The sequence below is a fragment of the Balaenoptera ricei genome, chromosome 11, assembly GCF_028023285.1.
Source record: "Balaenoptera ricei isolate mBalRic1 chromosome 11, mBalRic1.hap2, whole genome shotgun sequence".
Classification (NCBI taxonomy): domain Eukaryota; kingdom Metazoa; phylum Chordata; class Mammalia; order Artiodactyla; family Balaenopteridae; genus Balaenoptera; species Balaenoptera ricei.
The window spans coordinates 9230737-9250689 of record NC_082649.1 but is presented as its reverse complement, the minus strand read 5'-3'; the positions used below and the strand labels follow the sequence as shown (position 1 = coordinate 9250689).

Below are 19953 nucleotides of genomic sequence, written 5' to 3'. Positions count from 1 at the left end.
AGGGGGACCAATGGGCATTGAACAATTCACAAAAGGCTCAGTGTGTTCTACCTGGAGAGAAGAGTGTATATTTTAAAATATCACATTTAATTAACACTTGAAGAGAGGAACCTAATGGCTCACACCAGTGATTCTAGGCAGCTTTTGTATGAAACAGAGGAAGGGGAAAAACCCTGATTAGGCACTGGCCTTAAGCACAGTTTCCTTGGATTTCCTTTTTCCTCTTTACCATATAATAACATGGCTGAAAATTAGTTCTGACAGCTAATCAGAGTGAGTGGCTCTTTCTTTTCTTCGAGTGGTTAACACGTACTGTGCATTGTGCCAATACACCTACTGCTGAATGGCTGTAGGAAGGAAGGAACTGATGAGTTATTTCGTTACAGGCAGCTCTGTACCTCCTTTCAGCTGAATCAGAGGACTACTGTGGTACTTGGGTCCGTTATGTGTCTAAGGGCAACCTAAGAATGTCAGGAGCAGCTCTGCTAATATGGTAGATTCCCCTCTGACCTACTGGACCTTATGTACCTGCACTCCCCACGCCCCCATGCCCCACACCCATCCCTCTCCAATGCCTCCCACTCATAGATACTGCTGCTTCTGAGAGCACACTGGAAATGTGTACTATAAAGATGGAGTGTTGGACTAAATTTAGGCTGTTAAATGATAAAGCAGGAATTAGCTAAAGACAAAAGAACAAGTCAGTAGAAGGAAAGAAATCATAAAGATCAGAGCAGAAATAAATGAAATAAAAATGAAGAAAACAATAGCAAAGATCAATAAAACAAGAAGTTGGTTCTTTGAGAATATGAACAAAATTGATAAACCTTTAGCCAGACTCATCAAGAGAAAAAGGGAGAGGATGCAAATCAATAAAATTAGAAATGAAAAAGGAGAAATTACAACTGACACCACCAAAATACAAAGGATTATAAGAGACTACTACAAACAACTATATGCCAATAAAATGGACAACCTGGAAGAAATTGACAAATTCTTGGAAAGGTACAATTTTCCAAGACTGAACCAGGAAGAATTAGAAAATATAAACAGACCTATCACAAGTAATGAAATTGAAACTGTAATTAAAAATCTTCCAACAAACAAAAGTCCAGGACCAGATGGCTTCACAGGTGAATTCTATCAAACATTTAGAGAAGAGCTAATACCTATCCTTCTCAAACTCTTCCAAAAAATTGCAGAGGGAGGAACACTCCCAAATTCATTCTATGAGGCCACCAACACCCTGATACCAAAACCAGACAAAGATATCATTAAAAAAATAAAATTACAGACCAATATCACTGATGAACATAATCCAAAAATCCTCAACAAAATACTAGCAAACAGAATCCAACAACACATTAAAAGGATCATACACCATGACCAAGTGGGATTTGTCCCAGGAATGCAAAGATTCTTCAATATATGCAAATCAATCAATGTGATACACCATATTAACAAATCAAGGAATAAAAACCATATGATCATCTCAATAGATGCAGAAAAAGCTTTTGACAAAATTCCACACCCATTTATGATCAAAACTCTCCAGAAAGTGAGCACAGAGGGAACCTACCTCAACATGATAAAGGCCATATATGACAAGCCCACAGCAAACATCATTCTTAATGGTGAAAAATTGTAAGCATTTTCACTAAGATCAGGAACAAGACAAGGATGTCCACTCTCGCCACTCTTATTCAACATAGTTTTGTAAGTCCTAGCCACGGCAATCAGAGAAGACAAAGAAATAAAAGGAATACAAATTGGAAAAGAAGAAGTAAAACTGTCACTGTTTGCAGATGACATGACACTATACATAGAAAATCCTGAAGATGCTGCCAGAAAACTACTAGAGCTAATCAATGAATTTGTTAAAGTTACAGGATACAAAATTAATGCACAGAAATCTCTTGCATTCCTATACAGTAACAAGGCAAGATAAGAAAGAGAAATTAAGGAAACAATCCCAGCTACCATCGCAACAAAAAGAAAAAAATACCTAGGAATAAACCTACCTAAGGAGGCAAAAGACCTGTACTCAGAAAACTATAAAACACTGATGAAAGAAATCAAAGATGACAAATAGATGGAGAAATGTACCATGTCCTTGGATTGGAAGAATCAATACTGTGAAAATGACTATACTACCCAAAGCAATCTACAGATTCAATGCAATCCCTATCAAACTACCAATGGCATTCTCACAGAATTAGAACAAAAAATTTTACAATTTGTATGGAAACACAAAAGACCCTGAATAGCCAAAGCAATCTTGAGAAAGAAAAACAGAGCTGAAGGAATCAGGCTCCCCAACTTCAAACTATACTACAAAGCTACAGTAATCAAGACCATATGGTACTGGCACAAAAAAAGAAATATAGATCAATGGTACAGGATAGAAAGCCCAGAGATTACACACATATATATGGCCACCTAATTAATCACAAAGGAGGCAAGAACATACAATAGAGAAAAGACAGCCTCTTTAATAAGTGGTGCTGGGAAAACTGGACAGCTATATGTAAAAGAATGAAATTAGAACACTCCATAACACCATACACAAAAATAAACTCAAAATGGATTAAAGACCTAAATGTAAGACTGGACAATATAAAACTCTTAGAGGAAAACATAGGAAAAACACTTGTTGACATAAACCACAGCAAGATCTTTTTCAACGCACCTCCTAGAGTAATGAAAATAAAAACAAAAATAAACAAATGGTACCTAATTAAACTTAAAGGCTTTTGCACAGCAAAGGAAACCCTACACAAGACGAAAAGACAACCCACAAAATGGGAGAAAATATTTGCAAACAAAGCAACAGACAAAGGATTAATTTCCAAAATATACAAGAACAGCTCATGGAGTGCAATATCAAAAAAACAAACAACCCAACCAAAAAATGGGCAGAAGACTTAAATAGACATCTCCCCAAGGAGGACATACAGATGGGCAAGGGGCACATGAAAGGATGCTCAACATCACTTTATTGGAGAAATGCAAATCAAAACTACAGTGAGGTATCACCTCACCCCGGTCAGAATGGCCATCATCAAAAAATCTACAAACACTAAATGCTGGAGAGGGTGTGGAGAAAAGGGAACCCTCTTGCACTGTTGGTGGGAATGTAAATTGATACAGCCTCTGTGGAGAACAGTATGGAGGTTCCTTAGAAACTAAAAATAGAACTACCATATGACCCAGCAATCCCACTACTGGGCATATACCCTGAGAAAACCATAATTCAAAAGGCCACATGTACCCCAATGTTCACTGCAGCACTATTTACAATAGCCAGGACATGGAAACAACCTAAATGTCCAATGACAGATGAATGGATAAAGAAGATGTGGTACATATATACAATGGAATATCACTCAGCCATAAAAAGGAATGAAATTAGGTCATCTGTAGACATATGGATGGACCTAGAGTCTGTCATACAGAGCGAAGTAAGCCAGAAAGAGAAAAAAAAAATATCGTATATTAACGCATATATGTGGAATGTAGAAAAATGATACAGATGAACTTATTTGCAGGGCAGCAATAAAGATGCAGACGTAGAGAATGGACATGTGCACACGGGGGGAAGGAGGGGGTGGGACGAACTGAGAGATTAGGATTGACAAATATACACTACCATGTGTAAAACAGACAGCAAGTGGGAACATGCTATAAAGAACAGGAAGCTCAGCTCGGTGCTCTGTGATGACCTAGGTGGGTGGGGTGGGGTGGGAGGGAGGTCCAAGAGAGGGGATATAGGTATACATATAGCTGATTTGCTTCATTGTACAGCAGAAACTAACTCAACATTGTAAAGCAATTATACTCCGAAAAAAGAGACAAAAGAACAAAATCAAATCAAACTCTCTCTTAAAGAGAAGAGCTTGGGACCCAAGAGATTGACTCAGAATAGGACCAGCATTTGTGTGTAATGGGCAGATCTGAGTTAAGGTCATCCCAGGTGAGTGGGCAGGAGTTTCCCTCCCCAAAGAGTGTCCTTTACTTGGCTGAAGGGAGTTTGTTTGCCTCACCAAGAATTTTGTTTTTATAGTTTGGAATGCAAAAGAATGATCATTGCTAAAAGGGCTGTGACAGAATGGAGTGGAGGTAAAGAGCTTTAAGATTCTCCAGATGAAAGCCATGCAAAGGGGTACAATGATTGCTCCACCAATTAAAAATAATAGCAACAGCAAAGTGGCCAAAGGGGAGGTATCTGGGCCAAACACAGCCCACAGGATTCCAAAACCTGCCCTAGGGCTGGATCTCATTTGAAATCCCAAAGAATGTCCCTGAGACTGCAGTTCCTGACACGTCCCCTTCCTAGGGAAGGAGCCCGGGGAAAGGATTCTGAGCTTAATAGGGCAACGTGACAAGGCAAGACCTGAACTGTGGCAGCTCCCACTAAGCCTAGGGTAGCTATGTCCAAGCAAACAAGCTGGGGTGCTTGGTCATGCCCCAATCAGGCTCTTGGCTGAGATCCTGGAAAGTTTCCCTTTCAAGTTGTCTTTCGAGGGAGGAATGGGCACTCATATTCTCCAGTACAGTTCTCCTTGGCCCTCTGGAGGGAGATGAGCCCCTGAAACAAGAATGAGCCTTCTTTAGCACAAATGTCCTGGCATTTTAGGGCTGTGTTTTGCTATGTCTATGCTAGAAGGTCAAAGAAAAAAGGAAAACCAAGCCTTCAAAATCACTTTAAAAATGCACAGGCTGTATTTTGGCTGGATGAACACTTGTCCTATTTTTTTCATTGTGGTAAAATACACATAGCAGAAAACTTATATTTCAATCATTTTGAAGTGTACAATTCAGTGGCATCAAGTACATTCATAATGCTGCTCAACCATCACCACCATCTGGTTTCAGAACTTTTTCATCACCACGAAAGGAAACTTGTACCCACTGGCAATAACTCCCTCATTCCTACCTCCCCCAGCCCCTGGCATTCACTAATCTGAATTCTGTTTCTATAGATTTGCCTCTTCCTATGTTTCATATAAATAGAATTACACATATCTGGCCTTTCGTGTCTGGCTTCTTTCACTTTGCATAATGTTTTCAAGGTTCATCCATGTTTTGGCATGTACTTTATTCCTTTTATGGATCACTAATATTCCATTGTATGGATAAAGCCCATTTGGTTTATCCACCCATCAGTTGATGGACATTTGGGTTGCTTCCACCTTTTGCATACTGTGAATAATGCTGCTATGAACATTTGTGTACTAGTTTTTGTTTGAACATTTGTTTTCAATTCCTTTGAGTACATGCCTACAAGTGGAATTGCTAGGTCCATATGACAATTCTATATTTAACTTTTTAAGGGACTACTAAACTATTTTCTATAGATACTGTACCATTTTACATTCCCACCAGCAATATAGGAAGTTTCCAACTGCTCCACATTCTCACCACACTTGTTATTTTCTGTTTTATTATTGCCATTCTTGTGAATTTGAAATGGTATCTCATTATGGTTTTGATTTGCATTTCCCTAATGACTAAGGATGTTGAGCATATTTTCAAGTGCTTGATGGCTATTTGTATATCTTCTTTGGAGATATACAAATAACTATTCAAGTCCTTTGCCTATTTAAAAATTTTTTGTTGTTGTTGAGTTGTAGGAGTTTTTAAAAAATATATTCTAAATATTAGACTCATCAGATATGTGATTTACAAGTAATTTTCTCCCATTTAATGGGTTGTTTATGTACTCTCTTCATTGTCCTGTTTTTAAAGAGAAGATACCAAACAAAGCACTCAGATGCTTTTAAGAAAGGAGTACCAAATAAGACAGTAACGGTCATAACAGTTCTGAGCTAAGGAAAGTCTCCATGCTGTCACTTTTTCACTCTCCTGGCCTCCAGTAGGAGGCCTCCGACGTCTCCCTGAAATAACTAGAGCAACAGTAAGTGGTGTAAAGACTCCATGTGCCAGACAGGGTGCCGAGTGCCTTAACTGCACTTTCTCCCATCCTTGTAGCTACCCTGCAACATTAAGTGTTATTACTCCCATTTTACAGATGAGGAAACTGCGGTGCAGAGGTGTTAATGAATGACCAAAGGTCTCAATGCTCACAAACAACAGAGTCAGACTCCAAAGCCAGGTCTGTCAGACCCCTTCCTACTCACCCACAGGTTTGTTAAATTTTGTTCTGGGGAGCTTTAGGGCCTCCATGTGGGTGCCTCTGGGGCCTTCCTGGACATAGAGAGGAGGATCAGTGGAGGGTATGGGTCTCTGGGGCCAGCACCCACTCCAACCAGAGCAGCTCTGCTTTGATCTCTTTTATAATTTGGGGCTCAGGGGTAGAACTTTGAAAAAAAAGAGGCTTCCGGTGCTTTAAAAAAAATGTTTGAAAACCACTGCTAAATCATGCTGCTTCATGGGAGGAAAACCCAAAGCTCTTGCAGCTTCTTGTAAAACAGAGGTTTAGTTAAAGGAAAATCAGTTCTAAATGGGGAGTTGTTGTTCAATAGGTATAAAGTTTCAGTTATGTTAAATTAATAAGCTCTAGAGATCTGCTGTACTTGCCTATAGTTAACAATATAGTGTTGTGCGCTTAACATTTTGTTAAGAGTACAGATCTCGTGTTAAATGTTCTTACCACAAAAAAAACAAAAACAATTAAAAAAAAAAAGCCTAAGGGATACAAGGAAAAGTTGGGAGGTGTTGGAAATGTCTATTACCTTGATTACAGTGATGGTATCATAAGACTTTGCATATGTCTGAACTCATCAATTTGTACACATTAGATATGCGCAGTTCTCTGTATATCGCTTATACCTCAATGAAGCAATTTCAAAAAAAAAGGAAAACCACTCCTTGGCTTCATTGATAGAAACCTTTTGTGTTGCACTCGCACACACCCACCCCCAAAGATGCACCCACTCTCCCTCATCGCCCCATTCCTGTACTTTCCTACTTCAGGTGGGTGATGCCAGCTCCGGAGGGCGTTGCCGCTGAACTCCCACTCACCAAAAAAAAAAAAAAAAAAAAAAGTGGCTCTTCCTGGCGAGCGCACCCACACTGTCTGGCAGCACAACTGTCACCGTTCATCAGTCAGGTATGCTGCCTGCTCACCTTTGAGGGCATTCTCACAGCCAAGCAGCCAAACCAGAGCCACCTTTCTTGTTTTTTATTTTGCAACTTAGCATGAGGACCGTGCTTAGGAACAGAGCCATCCTGTGGAAACCACCCAAGGTGAGGCCAAATCTTAAGAAAAACAGCTTGCAGGTGCCTACCTTCCCAGACTGACAGCTGGCTTGGTGTGGCCAGGTAAGGAGGCGAGCGGAGTGCCTTTCCCACACAGCATTTCTGATCTCAGGGGAAGAGGCGGCCAGCAGCAGGCAGAGCTCTGGGCCGGAAATCCCGTGTGCAGGAAGCTGGGCTTGGTCTCGAGCCCCCTGCCTTTCGTTCTCAGGAAACTCGGGCAGCCTGAGGCGAGCTACGTGCACATGAGAGTCGGCATTTGAGCTCCAGCACTGGGTGAGGATGAAGAGTTGCAGAGAGGGTAAGGGGCCTTGCAGTGGGCGGACAGGGACGTGCATTCGGGCAGCTTCTCAGAACCGCGGCTTGGGTTTCTGACCATTTATTCTCCGTGCCAGTGAAGTGCTGCCAGATGCCTGCTCAATTACAGTTCTAGTGTGAACTCACACGGAGAGGTTTAATGCCATTTACTGCTTTGGTCAAAGATAATGGAGGGGAGAGGAGGGGTGATGAGGAACCTTCCTGCCCACGAGTGAAACTGAGATCTAAGAGCGGAATGCCCTTTCATCCTCCACTTTCAGTTTTCTCCACGTAAACACGACGCAGGGCATCCTGTTTCCTTCTGTTCTTAAAAGTTACCCAACTGAGAGTGGGTATTAATTATCATACTCCTATAGGGTAAATGGTGTCAGCAGGATGATGTGTTTTCCAAAACACTGAAAGGCCTTCCTCACCTCCACATCCTCCTCAGTGCCTTCCTCAAGTACTACCCCCTCTCCTCTAATCTAGCCAAAACTTTCCTAAACTTTAAACCACTAAAGTCACTAGTAGGTTAGCCTACCAATATGGCACTTTTGCTGCCGGAAGGCCCCTGGCAAAGTACACCTGGCACTGCAGACTCAGCTGCTCAGTGGCCTGTCTCTGGAAGATCTAGACCACACGAATCCAATGAGACACAGATAAGAGCAAGCCCAGGTTTGTCCTGCCACTTGCTGTTTTGGTGTGCACACCCTTGCTGGGCTACACCCAACTCACCTACCCAGATAAGCAGCAGCGGGGGCGGGGGTGGGGGGGTGGAGGTGCCCCAGGCACCAGCCATTTGAATACTCAGTGAATCATCTCTGGAACACTGAATGCCTGGAAGTTGAGAAAATGTCCCTTTCCTTCATCCTTCTTTCTTTCAGAGCCTAGGGGTCCAGCTGTAATTTATTCTCTTCTTTACAATCAGAAAAAGTTTTCCCTATACCCTGAGAAAGAATAAAACTAAGAGGCGTTTAGGACTGTCTAGCCGGTATTATTTCCCAATGCCTCAGATATTTATATGCGCTGTGGTGCGGTTCTTTTATTTTTCAATCAGCAAAATAAATGACCACCTACCAGCGAGGGAGACCTTTTGGTGGCAAAGTTTCCAGATGGGAGTGGCAGAGGGGAAGAAATCCCCACACACACTACTGGCCACTAAGTTGTGCCATTCAGTCAAGCCTAAGGTGATCTGCTCCGGCCCATCACAGTTCTTTAGCCTCTCCATTTACAAGGGGTGAAACTGTTAAGCGCTTGGGAAACACTGAAAAACGTTCTGAAGGTATACAAGAGAGGGGGGATGGGATCTCGTCGGGGAGCAAGGTAGCTCTGGAGGGAAGGCAGTAAGATGAGGTGCTAAATTCATGTAAACCCTCTATATCCCAGTGTACCCTTGATGGCTAGGGGTGCCTTTGCTGTTAGATCTTCCTTTTGAACTAAACTAGCAAATCTCAGGGATCCTAGATCATAAATCCCATGAATTTGATTTACAATGATTTCCAGAATACTTTTCTCTCAGGACTGACATGATTTCAATGAGCAGCAAATAACAGAATTATGCTTAAGGATATGCCTTATGTGAAATAAGAAACAAGAAACCCTCCTTTCTCACACCAGAAGGGTCTCCCTAAAACCCTCCTGCAACTCTGAGCCTTCAAAACATAAACTGTAGGCAGCATTTCAAAGTGATCACAGGGCACAATCGCATACAGAGGGTTAGATACACAGAATATAGTTAGTGCAAACATTCTTGTTAAATTAACCACAGCTTGCCAAATTAATTTCTATAAGCAAAGAAAAAGTTCAATTTTCTGACTAATTACGCTCAATGATTTTTCAAGGTCATGCATGCCTCAAAACAAAGAAAAGAAAATGGTGAAGGTGAAGGTGAAGACTGAACATTGCAATAAGACTTTATGAAGGGCCTGAATCTGAAATGATGTTTTATTTCTATTTCAACAGTAACTACCATTCTCTTAATCAGTGAGCATATCTAGAATCCTACCTTCAGAACCACACCCTGTGTTCATGCTGGCTACAGACAGGTCTGTATACGCTTAGGATCCCGGAAGCAGGCTCACCTATTTAGGGTCTATTTTCTGGGGCTTAAGAGGTTTCTAAGAAGTAAATTATTCAACTGCCTCTGCCCTCCCGATTACATAACTTATCTGTGGCAATCAAGAAAGTGTATAGTTGGATGTCATATGATGTTTGTGTTCTTTTGGTGCCCCAGTAATAAGTTTACTTTGGGACCAAGATCCACACCTGACCTAAGTCTCATTGTGAACCATGAATCAAGATGACCAATTTAAACAATTGTTTTTTGAGGGGGTGGGGAATGGCAGAGTTGTTAATGACACATGAATTTACAAATAATTCTTTGGAGGTATAAGACTAAGTGATTTCTAAAGGATTTAGTGTATTGAAAATGGATCCATTCAAAACAAGCTTGCTTCTTGAGAGAGGGAAAGAAAACCAATTCTAAGTGTTTAGCTTCATAGACAGGACCTGGTGTTACATCTGCACACATCTACACCCACATCCACTCCCCCGCCCATTTCCCCATTCCTAGCAATTCTGTGAAAAAGATCATGCTTCTGAGCAGTTGCCACCCTGTAATAAAGTCGAGGCTGTTTTACTCACTCCTGAGGGTGCCCTGGTGATCGCCCATTCCCACTGTCTCCTCCAGTACTTCTACAGATACGAGTACAGTCCAGCTGTGGGCTGCCTGCATGGAGGGGGCCCTATTCCAAACACTGATTCTTCCCCAGACCTACTGAAACAGAATCTCTTGGGTTGGAATTAGGAATTGTTTTATTTTTTAAAAAAACAAGATCCCCAGCTAATGCTTATGCACAATAAAGTTCAGTAACCACTGACAGCAAGATGGCAAGGAAATTGGTTCGTAAAGGAACCAGACCCAAGGCCTTGATTTCATTCTTATATTTATCTCAGCAACTGGAGCTCTAGACTTCACCACCACCTTCCAATGGCCCAATGCATTATAAGAAAAAGAAATGCACAAGAAAGGTTTAAATGTTAAGGACCAAAATAAGAGAAATAAAAGTCTAAGTAATAAATGCTAGAATGCTGAAATAGGTAATTTTTAACTCTCTTTAATGACACAAAGACACCCAAGACATCACTACTTCTAAAGTCATCGTGATTCAGGTAACCAATATGACTGAAATTACGTATACATTTTAATATGGATGCTGATTTAGATCAATTGAACTAGAGACATGAGAACAGTAAAGCAAAGCAAAATAAAATAAAAAGTGGGCTTCTTCTTCAAAATATAAAAAAAAATCCTTTATTAAAATGTATGGATAGACAGTAGTTACCAATAAATATACATATATTGGGGACAGAGCTCAAAATTTTTGCTGATAAGGAGACATAATCAAAAGTGTTTGGGAACCACTGCTTTATTTCATTCCTTCAGGATCTCGATAGTTGAGATGAATCTGATAAACTTTAAAAATACAACAGGATACTAATATATGGTCCCATGTGCCCCCTCTTAGAAGATATCTGTATTTTCATAGAGGACAATGCTTACTCCAGAGGAATCCACTCAAGGAGAGCTTCTGGCTCTCTGGTTGGCAGGTAGATGAGATGATGGGGTAGAGAAGCCTTTCCCAGGAGAAGCATATCCAAGAAGAAACTTCTAAGGGTTCTTAACCACATCCTTGTCTGGGATGAGGAAATCAGGGCAGTTATGATTTTTCAGTGAACTCACTAATTACCTTCTATTTTCCCACCTGAGTGGGATTCAAAATATGGTCAAGTAGGTTACTGGTGGTTTCGTCAGGTAGTCTGAGGATAAGTGTCTTGTTGGTGTTTTCTATATTCATATTTTTATTGCAGTTTTACATAGACTACCTCAGTTTTAATAATCAACTCTGTGATCACATCAATTCATTCATTTGAAAGAATATTTTATAGGTGTTCTGCTTGGGAAGGAAAACTCAGTTCTTTATCTTGCCTCTGCGTTTCTCTCCCTTTCACTCTACATGTAGCTAGCACATGTCTAATTCTCACTTCCAAATATGCCAAACATATTTCACAAAGGAATCTGCTTTAGAGTGACCAACTGTCCTCGTTTGCCTGGGATTGTCTTGTTTTCACACTGAACGTCCTGCATCCCAGGAAGCCCCTCAGTCCTCTTCACCCAGAACTGCACTATCCAATATTGTAGCCACTAGCCACAAGGGGTGAGTTAAATCTCAGTAAGTTAAAATAGATAAAACAGTTCCTCAGTTGCACTAGCTATATTTCAAGGGCTTAATAACTACATGTGGCTTCTGGCTACCTTACTGGCCAGCGTAGATGTAAAAATCTCCATCACTGCAGAAAGTTCTGTTGGATAGTGCTGAGCTAGAGGGTTTTTCCAGCAAGTACCTAGAACTAACATCTTTTAAAACAGTACCCTGGTCAAGTGTCACCAGTTGGTTGAGCAAACTCATGTGATGGGGCCTGCCATCTCAGTGAACACACAGAGCATGCTGGCTCAGCAAAGCCTCAGTGAAAACTTTTGTTTTTCAGAGTTCACATTTCCTGATGCATCAGGCTTCTGGAACCATGCCCTCAATCTTCCCAGCTCCCAGGGATTTATAAACAGTTGTTCCCATTTAGTGAAAATGGGAATATGGCATTAAGAAACATTTAACACGACAGCAAGAAAAGACAATTTGACTCCTTTTAAATTGTGTCCATGAGGCATGAGGGTCACACTAATTTTGTTCCCATTTGCGGATTTTCCCTTGATGCGCAGCATAGCAGAGAGGATAGCCGGACCTAGCTGAGTTAGAACTGAAGAGGACATGCCTAGGAAAACCACCTTAGGAGTGGGTGCCTTTAAGTCGGTCGCATCCCTACCCCAAGCATCAGCTGGATGCAGCAACGGGGCTTCTCCTCTTACAAAGTGGCCAGGAGTCACAGAGAGGACAGACAGCACTTTGGCAACATCCCTGTTCCCCCAGGGCAAAGGAGAATTAGAAACAGAAACAGGAACAAATTGCTGTCGGTTTGAAGATTCACTGCTGAAAGATCTAACTGTGAGCACAGGGATGTATTTGTTTTATAGGAGTTATCGAGCACCTACTCAATAGGTCCCTACTCGTGAGTCATTCACAGTCCAGTAGGGGAGATTAATAATGTTCACTGATTTGTAAAGGATAATGTAACAAATGGTTATTTGTGAAGATAGTGATGATGATGATGACCACTAACATTCACTGGGCGCTTTCCAGGTGGCAAGCTCTACTCTGAGTGCTTTACATGAAGAAATACAAGAAGGATACTTCAGGAACACAGATGCTGGAAGGATCCCCAGGTGAAAATATAACACACTGTTTTTCAAAATTTCCAAGAAATTTAGCAGATAAAGCAAAACTCTCACAAGCTGCTTGAACAAGTAGCCTAGTAAAGCAATTTAGGTAATGGATTTTATTTTTTAAATAACCTTTTTTATTTTGGAATGACTTTAGATTCATGGAATAGTTTCAAAGGAAGTATGCAGAATCCCCATATGATAACTGGTTTCTGAGTCAGACAGAAAACGGCTTCAAGTCCCAAGTCGTTATTTATTACTGTGTCCTTGGATCAGTTATTTAACCACTCATACCCTCAGATGTGGCTTCCTCAATTGTAAAATGGCACAACAGAACTTGCTTTAGAGGGTTGTGGGAAAGAAAGAAAATGAGAGAATTTGTGTAAAGTGGTTTGTACATGCTTGGGCCACTGTTGTGCTTAATCAACATTAGCACATTATTATTTATGTGGATGACATCTTTAACAAATTAATGAAATTTGTTAAATTTAAATGTTATAATAATTTTAAATGGCCAATATCTAATAACTATAGTTTTAGCACTTCAAAGGACAAGTTCCATTTCCTTATCTTGTTCCTTTTCTCAGGCAGTTGAAGGGGTTCTCAGTTCTAACCTTCACCCAGGCTCAGTCTATACCAGGCCAGATGGATGCACCACCATTTTGGTCTCACATTGTAAACATGTCTCTCCCCACCTAAAGAAATGGAAGGAAGATGGAGTGGGTATACCCACTGTCTTAGACATTTCAGGCTGTTATAACAAAAATACCATAGACTGGGTGGCTTAAACACAGATATTTATTCCTCATGGTCTGGAGGCTGGAAGTCCAAGATCAAGGTGCCAGCAGATCCAGTGTCTGGTGAGAGCCCATTCTCTGGCTTGTAGATGGCTGTCTTATTGTATCTGCACAAGGCAGAGAGCAGAGAGAGGAAGCAAACTCTCCTGTATATTCTTATAAGAGCAGTAATCCCATCTTGAGGGCTCCATCCTCATGACCTAATTACCCCCCAAAGGCTGCCATCTCCAAATACCATCAAATGGGGGATTAGGGTTTCAACAAGTGAATTTTGAGAGGACACCAACAGTCCACAGCACCCATCCAGGATGGGAAGCTGAAACATTCTGCTCTGGTCTGTTCAATCGGGGCTCACTGACGGGGCTCACAGAGCACCTTCTTAGGAGCTCTAGGCACGGGTACAGGGACTCCTTCTTCTATGGGGTTGGTGAATGATCCGTAACTCAGCGTCCCATTGTCTCCCTGCTGAGCCGGGGATGGAAGCAGAAGGGCAGAGAAACTGGAGGACCAAGCACCTTCTTCCCCCTTTTCTTCTCGTTCTATGATCTCTGAGGTACTGAAGGCTGTGTCTCTACTTCTCGAACACAGAGAACTCCCAGGATCCTTGGGCCTCTGTGTGGTCCATTAGAGAGCCATGCACATTTATCTCCATCACTGAGAAACAGTCACTCCTGCTGTCTGATTTCTTTAGAAGAAAATACTTTTAACTAGACAATATTTGGGTTATGAATTCAAAATCAGTTTTCTGAGGCTTCAAAATTTGGTAAACAGTTGAACACACTCTAATTTTTCCATATTTCTCTCTGCTACCAGAAGACACTTCTAATCATCACTTAGCATTCCCCTTGATTAAAACAAAGACACCAATTCAACACTGAGTGTTGACTTTTCTTCTTACCCACCCTTGCCCACATGAACCTGCCCCCACTATGTACACACACACACACACACACACACACACACACTCACACACAAAGAAAGAGGTGATGATAATCCACAAACCTTGAACTTTAGGTCTATTTCAGTTGGTCTTTTCAATTTCTAAGAAACTAAGCAGGGGGCATTGGGAAATTCTGAGTTGCAGTCTTAATGGAAAGCCCCAGGTCAAGAGTAACAGCTTTTCTTCAGTTTAAAAGCTAATGTTGACCTTAAGAGAACTCTGAAATATGTGTGAAAATTGTTCCCATCAAATGTTTTCTGGAAAGAATTCAGGCTTTTTGCAATGAAGAACCTATTGATAGATTTAGCACCTCAACATGCTATTCACCAAAGACACACTGCAAAAGTTGTTCCTGTGACCATTCTTGCTAGTGGTGGGGTACTTGTTGTCGGCCAGATGAGCATTCTGGTCAGGTGGTGGCCGTGAGGACAGGCTGTGAGTAATTCCTATCATAAAACCTAACACTTATTGAGTACTTACTACCTTACAAGTTCTATCCTTAGCACTTCACATGTACTGTCTCATTCAACTTGCATGGCCATACTATGAGTTGGGCACTATTATTATCCCCATTTTACAGTTGAAGAAACCGAGACTCAGAGTTTCATTAACTTGCTCACTGTCACACAGGTAGAAAGAAGTGAAACTAGGATTTGAAGCAGGGCATGCTGACTTTGGAGCCCACAGTCTTGGCCACTAAGTGACAAGGCTTTGCCTCACTTCACTTTGGAGTCCATGCTTCTTTGGAAGCCAACATTTAGCTGCAGACCAGCAGCCTCACCAAACAGAAAGCAACCTGAGGACCACTCAAATCATCCAGCATCTTGCAAACATTTCCTTAGTCATCCCCTCTTAGTATCCCCATAACGATGTCACTGATGGTAGAAAAATGGCAGTGCCAGGACTGAGCACTGGATTTTCCTACGTGGCACTTTGCCCAGTGGCTTCTAGGCCCAGTGTATTCTCTCTTAGCTCCTGAACCAGTGCTCACTTTGAAAGCTACAGCCAGATTTATGGAACCAGGGATGCTCATACTAACACCACTAAAGAGCCAATAACTTCGTAAAAACTGTTCTATCTTATTACAGCGGTAGGGGAGGGTGTCATTAGGCCTGCAGTGAAATAATCATTGTTTCCAAGAACACAAAAAAGTCAGCACCTCAGCACTTCAAGTAAGTTCATTGGCAAAGAGGCCTCATGGTTTGAGGACAATCTTGAAGACAACTGATTATGCTTCATCTACTCCCTATGTAGGCCTTTTCCAAATCATTTCAACGTTACTCCCTCTGAATTTTGGACGGGGGACAGAGAAGGGGAAAAGGCAGAATATCATGGAAAAAGTTCTGACATCTTTGAAGACAAGAATGCAAAGGGTTGGTACTTGAGAAGAGGGTCAGGAGGAGACATTCCCTCTAAATAGCTGAGAAGCAGCTGTGCTTCTGTCTCCAGGAGCTCACAATCTATGAAACATTCTTATCCTGAGAGGCCAGGTTTCAAAGAGAACTATTGTTGTTGAAGGCAAAAGAGAGATGCTGAGTTTATTCTGTATTGGCATGTGATTTATTTCAGGCACCAACAAAAACTGGAATCACTTTGAGTAGCCCCAAATGCTATGAACCTTCTGGAGGAGAACGGTGGAAACTGCACCTCAACCAACCAGATAACGTAAAGCAATTCTAGATGAATAATTAGTATGTAATGATTCAGATGTGCTTGGCAGGAAGAAAATGCCAAGGAGGCTAACAGATTTGACCTTAAACTTCAGCCATTTTGTAAACAAGTGTTCTGTGAGGTTTCATTTCATTTTCATACACGTTGAGGATGGCATTTCTATTCAGAGGGCAGTCAAGTAAATGATTAGCCAAAACAACTCCTTTTGACCAAATGAGTCAACTCTGCAATAAACAATCTGGCAGTTTGTGTGTTTTTTGGATTTTTTGGTTTACTTTTTGTGTTAAGGGGATTTTTTTTTTTTAAAAGCACAGCAACCTTTTCCTTGCTTTTATGAAACACTGCCCTATGTTTCCAGGCAGAAAAGCAAAAACTTTCAAAAGGTCATGTGATGTCATTTCAGCAATGCAGAAATAAGAAAACCAACTAACATGAAAAAAAGGATGTATTTGATAACGATCTTTGGCAGATGTCTTAAAGCAGAATATATAAACATGCATGCTATATATGTAAGGCTAAGAGGATTTCACCTTGAAACTTGATAGCTGTAATTCCTTAATAAAGACCACTTGTTTGTCAAGGGCTAGATTAACTTCTGAGCTGGGTTATACAGGAAATCAAATTCTGTTCCATTATAGGAGCCATTATCAATATCCTCCCTGAGTACAAATTTGGAATGTAGTAAGAGGCAAATAAAGCCTTCCCTCATCCCAAGCCGAAGGAGTCAGCGCACGTAAACACAGATTGGGATCCTAAAGTGCTTCCATAAAGCTTTAGGGGAGAACATATTCCCATCTCCCTACAGGATCATGGCCTGTTCTATATGGAGCGTGTTGAACTCTTTTGATTTCTATAGAGTAATGGTCCTCACTTGGGGGTGATTTTCTCCCCAGGGACTTTTGATAACGTCTATAGATATTTCTGGTTGTAATACTGGGACCCCCAGTGATACCAAATAAACAAAGCAAATCAAAGTAGCATCTCAAAGGCTCAGGAAATTAAATTGTCATTGGAACCATAGCCTACAAAAGTCAGGCCAGGACCCGTGTGCTAACCCTAAACAGGGTGACTGATTGCTAAAAGATTTAAATAAGACTCAGAGACTCTTAAGATAATAATCAAAATCTCTAGGATACAACTGAAAATCCCAGCCATACCAAGAACCAGAAAAAGCACAGCTTGAATAAAAAAGGACAATCAACTGCCACCAACACAAAGATGAATCATATATTGGAATTATCTGACAAAGACTGTAAAGCAGTTATTATAAAAATGCTTTAATGAACAATTAAAAATTCTCTTGAAACAAATGAAAAACAGAAAATATCCACAAAGAAATAGAAGTTGTAAAAAAACTCAACTGGAATATAGAACTGAAAGATAACAGTAACAGAAAAACAGACAAAAACAAAAAACCTCACTGAATGGGCTCAGTAGCAGAGTGGAGATAACAGAGGATAGAATCAATGAACTTCTGGAGCAATTTACTCACGTTGAAAACCAGAGAGAAAATAGACTGAAAAAAAAAAAAAAACTGAATTAGAAGAGCCTCCGGGAACTGTGAGACAACAACTAAGGATCCAAAATTCATACCACCGGAGTTCCAGAAGGGGAGTAGAAAAAGAGTTAGATTGAAAGAATATTTTTTAAAAATGGCTGAAAATCTCTCAAATTTGGTGAAAGGTGTAAATCTATAGATTTAAGAAATTGCACAATCTCCAAATATGATAAGCCCAAAGAAATTCAAGCCACAACACATCATAAATAAACTTCTGAAAACTAAAGATAGTCTTCAAAGCAACCAGAGAGAAATGACACATTAAACGTAAGGGAGCACAAATTCAAATAAAAGCATATTTCTTATCTGAAACCATGGAGGCCAGAAGGAAGTTGCACAGTATTTTTCAAGTGCTGAAAGAAAAGAACTGTCAACAGTGAATTCTATATCTTACAAAGCTATTCTTCAGGAATGAAAGGGAAATAAAGACATTCTCAGATGAAGGAAAACTTAAAGAATTTTGTTACTAGCAGAATTACCTTTAAAAAACGGCTAAAGGAAATACAGTCAGCCCTCCATATCTCCACATCCACAGATTCAACCAACTGCAGATCAAAGATATTCCAAGAAAAAATTCCAGAAAGTTCCAAAAAGCAAAACTTGAATTTGCCACACAGCAATTATTTACATAACATTTATACTGTATTTACAATTATTCACAGGCATACCTCATTTTATTGCACTTTGCTTCATTGCACTTCGCAGATATTGCATTTTTTTACAAATTGAAGGTTTGTGGCAACCCTGCATCAAGCAAGTCTGTCAGTGCCATTTTTCCAACGGCCCTTGCTCACTTTGTGTCTCTGTGTTATATTTTGATAATTCTCACAATATTTCAAACTTTTTCATTATTATATTTGTTTGGTGTCCTGTGATCAGTTATCTTTGATGTTTCTACAACTCACTGAAGGTTCAGATGATGGTTAGCATTTTTTAGCAATAAAGTATTTTTTAATTAAGTTATGTAAATTCTTTTAGAAATAACGCTATTGCACACTAAATAAACTATAGAATAGTGTAAATATAACTTTTATATGCACTGGAAAACCAAAAAATTGCAAGTGACTCACTTTATTATGATATTTGCTTTATTGTGGTGGCCTGAAACTGAACCTGCAGTATCTCCGAGGTCTGCCTGTACATAGCATTTACATTGTTTTAGGTATTGTAAGTAATCTAGAGATTTAAAATATACAGGAAGATGTACCTAGGTTATAGGCAAATACTACACCATTTTATATAAGGGACTTGAGCATCTTTGGATTTTGGTATCTGCAAGAGGTCTTGGAACCAATCCCCCAAGGATCCTGAAGGATGACTTAATTCAAACTGGAAGACAATGACAAAAGGATGAAACTTGAAGCATCAGAAAGGATGAAAGAACAAATGCAAAGAGCAGAAATATGGTATATACAATACACTAACTCTTCTCATGAGTTTTATAAATCATTTAATAAGTAGAACAAAAATTGCAACACTATCTGATTTCCAAGACTATGATATTTAAAAATGGGAAAAGTAAAGGGACTAAAATGGAAGTAAGGAGTCCAAGTGGTAAACTGTAATGCAAGTAGGCTGTAATAAGTCACATATGTATATTGTCATACCCAGAGCAATTGTTAAGAAAACTATACAAAGAGATACACTCAAAAATACTATAATTAAATCAAGATGGAATCCTAAGTGTTTAATTAATACATGGGAGGCAAGAAAGGAGGAACAGAGGTGTAAAAAAAAAAAAAACAGAGGAAACAAGGAGAAAGAAAATAACTAAATGGAAGACTGAAGTCCTAACATACCAACAACTACCTTAAATGTAAGTGTCTAAACACAACTATTAAAAGGCAGAGATTGGCACAGTGGGTTAAGAAAAACCTCACAACTCATCTATGCTGTTTACAAGAAACTTGCTTTAATTTCAACAAAATAGGTAGATTGACAGTAAAAAGATTGAAAATATGTACCATGTAAGCATTAATTTAAAAAAGAAGAAATAATAATATTACTATCAGTTAAGGCAGACTTTATCTGAGCAAAGAAACTTACTAGAGACAACGAGAGACATTACATAATGTGAAAAGGATTAATCACCAGGAAGACATAGCGATCCGAAAGATACATGTACCAAATAATAGAG

General features: G+C 40.1%; 1 protein-coding gene across 15 annotated transcripts in view; it reads left to right on the top strand.

Annotated features, from left to right (window-relative positions):
* Window positions 1-7031: 7031 nt before the first annotated feature.
* The window catches only part of ADTRP (androgen dependent TFPI regulating protein), a 92730-nt gene continuing 79808 nt past the window's right edge, over window positions 7032-19953 (top strand). For 2 of the 15 annotated variants that reach the window (XM_059940662.1, XM_059940647.1), the window contains exons 1-3: window positions 7339-7519; window positions 12771-12853; window positions 16157-16252. The gene's annotated coding sequence lies outside the window, so the exon portion shown is untranslated. Of the gene's footprint in view, window positions 7285-7338; window positions 7520-9477; window positions 9561-12770; window positions 12854-16156; window positions 16499-19953 lie in introns of those variants that run through there. The other 13 variants (XM_059940651.1, XM_059940649.1, XM_059940652.1 and 10 more) reach the window with 13 other exon arrangements.